Source organism: Gorilla gorilla, chromosome 3 (genome assembly GCF_029281585.2).
Source record: "Gorilla gorilla gorilla isolate KB3781 chromosome 3, NHGRI_mGorGor1-v2.1_pri, whole genome shotgun sequence".
Classification (NCBI taxonomy): domain Eukaryota; kingdom Metazoa; phylum Chordata; class Mammalia; order Primates; family Hominidae; genus Gorilla; species Gorilla gorilla.
The window spans coordinates 131,340,508-131,343,958 of record NC_073227.2 but is presented as its reverse complement, the minus strand read 5'-3'; the positions used below and the strand labels follow the sequence as shown (position 1 = coordinate 131,343,958).

The 3,451-nt window shown below is 33.5% G+C and overlaps 1 pseudogene; it reads left to right on the top strand.

Annotated features, from left to right (window-relative positions):
- The first annotated feature begins 1,534 nt into the window (after positions 1–1,534).
- Positions 1,535–2,305, top strand: LOC101124566 (acyl-protein thioesterase 1-like; annotated as a pseudogene).
- The last annotated feature ends 1,146 nt before the right edge of the window (positions 2,306–3,451 follow it).

Below are 3,451 nucleotides of genomic sequence, written 5' to 3'. Positions count from 1 at the left end.
ATGTTTCTATACAATTACTTAACAAAAATCTATAATATTCAGTATAGCAGATAACATCCCAAGTGAAGGTATTTGTTATATATCTATAACCATGAAAATTATTTTTTAAATTATAATTTTCCATTTTCTTGCGATGAAGAATGTTTCTTTAAATAAGATCATAAAATCTATAGTAATGCCAAGTCTCTCCTAATTCTAACACTTAAAGATACTGATGAGGCAGTAGTCTTCAAATTGTTTTGAACTTTTTCCAGAGGCCTTTCAAACGTGAAGCAATATTTTTGTTTCTTGCTTATGACCATTTTGTTCTTGCAGGCAAAAAACAACAAAAAGTGGACTTCGTAATCATTTCAATTGTTTTCACTGAAAATAATTCTCTGTTCCATAAACGTTTTCTTCTTTTAATCTGGACTACAGGTATTTCTTGTCATCAAAGTAGTCTTCACCAAAGGAAAACAATAGAAGTTTCCATTTTTACTGGTGCTAAAAATTCCTAAAGCCAAAGGATACTCTTATAGACAGATTTGCTGAGCTTTTCTTGCCTTTGAATGAACATGTAACAGGCAACAACAGAAGTCAGTATGGAAAATGTTATGTTGGCAGAAAGTGATGTATAAATATCTTTATCCCTGAAAGAATGGGCTACACTACAAAATCTTGTCACTGTATTGCTTTAACCAAGAAAATATCTGCAGCTTATTTAAATGGCAGGAATAATAACACTGATCATTGATTTCAGAAATAAAAATTCTCCTGAAATAAGACAGTCTGTTAAAACAAAGTATAAAGAAATAATTACTTACTGTCTGGCAAATGACTGCCTTGACATCCTTCATATAGTCTCACTTCTAGAATCAAGATACTCAAAATTATCAAACATAAATATTTGAATTTATCTAACAAAACATGTTTATGATAGACTAATATTTTTGCTCATTTTCACACAGTTCTACTTTATCCATTAAATTCTTTCTCTGGTAGAAAATAGTCTTTCAGACTAAGCATTATGCATACATTTTAGGGTAAAACCTTATTTATACGTAACTTTGGGGTGTGTGTGTGTGTTCAAAATCACAAATCAGTATGAGGAAATTAACTATTGCCTTCGAGAACTACATGATGTTTATATTGATATGAACCACATTATTATGGAGTATGTAAAAATAAAAACTACTTCCCTGTATATAAAACCATTCTTTGAAGCCCAAGCAACAAAACCAACTAATTTAAAGCAACCATAGCAAAGAGTATTTTTAAGCAAACTCCTTTATGGGACATGGAACTCATCCAGACAGTTGTAGTTTTCTTCCCACTTAGTTTTATTATTTATTTCATAATTTCATACTCATTACATATATCAGCTTACATGCTTAGAAATAATATCTAACCAATTGTAAAGTTTTCTTTATTTATACATAAATATTTAAATAAATAAATAAACTACATAACACTAGGTCAGTGAAAGCAACTACAGAAACAATCTGGCCCTTTGCACGCCCTCGGGCCGCGGCCGGGCACCAGCTCTTCCTTCCGTTTGCGCTGTGAGCTGAGCCGGTGTATGTGCAGCAATAACATGTCAGCCCCGCTGCCAGCCATCGTGCCTGCCGCCTGGAAGGCCACCGCGGAGGTGATTTTCCTTCATGGATTGGGAGATACTGGGCACCGATGGATAGAAGCCTTTGCAGGTATCAGAAGTTCACATATCAAATATATCTGCCTGCATGCTCCTGTTATGCCTTTACATTAAATATGAACATGGCTGTGCCTTCATGGTTTGATATTATTGGGCTTTCACCAGATTCACAGGAGGACGAACCTGGGATTAAACAGGCAGCAGAAAATATAAAAGCTTTGATCGATCAAGAAGTGAAGAATGGCATTCCTTCTAACCGAATTATTGTAGGAGGATTTTCTCAGGGAGGAGCTTTATCTTTATATACTGCCCTTACCACGTAGCAGAAACTGGCGGGTGTCACTGCGCTCAGTTGCTGGCTTCCACTTCGGGCTTTATTTCCACAGGGTCCTATCAGGGGCGCTAACAGAGATATTTCTATTCTCCAGTGCCACGGAGATTGTGACCCGTTAGTTCCCCTGATGTTTGGTTCTCTTACGGTTGAAAAACTAAAAACTTTGGCGATCCAGCCAATGTGACCTTTAAAACCTATGAAGGTATGATGCATAGCTCATGTCAACAGGAAATGATGGATGTCAAGCAATTCATTGATAAACTCCTACCTCCAATTGATTGACGTCACTGAGGCCTTGTGTAGAAGTACACCAGCATCACTGTAGTAGAGTATAAACCTTTTCCCATGCCCAATCTTCAAATTTCTAATGCTTACAGTGTTAAAATGTTTTGCAAATACACGCCAATGACACAGATCAAATAATGTCTCCTCATAAGAAATTTATGACCTTTTAAGTTTCTATACATGTATTCTTATAAGAAGATCCAGGATATACTATGTTAAAATAGATGAAGCAGGTAGCTTCTTTTTTCTCAAATGTAATTCAGCAAAATAATACAATACTGCCACCAGATTTTTTATTACATCATTTGAAAATTAGCAGTATGCTTACTGAAAATTTGTTCGGGTATAAATGAGCAGTTAAGATGTAAACAATTTATGCATGCTGTGACTTGGTCTATGGATTTATTCCAAAATTGCTTAGTCACGATGCAGTGTCTGTATTTTTATATATGTATTCATATATACATGATTGTAATACATAATAAGAATGAAGTGGTATTACATTATTCCTAATAATACAGATAATGCTATTCATTGTCAAAAAAGAGTAAAATTGTTGTCTTCATTTAATGACCTTTTTATTTTGGGACCAGGATTTTCTTTTCCCTGATATTATTTCTATTTAATATTCTTTTCTCTCAAGGAAAAAAAAGTTCATTCTTTCTTTATTGTCCTTCATAGTAGACCAAATATTGCCTCTCTGCCATAGACAGCTACTGTCAATACATGCCGTAATTTGACATTCTGAGTCACAGATATAAGGTATTTAAAATCTATTTATGCTTTATAGAGAAACCAGACATTATGCACTACTTATTTCCAATTATATTCAAATTTACACCTATTTAGTTATTAGGATCTTCAGCCCAGGTAACAGGAATAATTCTGTGTTTTTATTTTTCTGTAAACAACTGAAAGAATAATTAGATCATATTCTAGTATGTTCTGAAATATCTTTAAGACTGATCTTAAAAACTAATTTCTAAGATGATTTCATCTCCTTATAGCATAGAATTTACTTTGTACACATGTTTGAAACCAACTACTGTAGAAGATGAGAAATCTATTGTAATTGTTTGCTTTATTTTCATCTGCCAGTGGACTTATTTGAAATTTTCACTTTAGTCAAATTATTTTTTGTATTAGTTTTTCATGCAAACATAAAAATAGCAATCATTTTAAATTGTCAAAATTTCCAG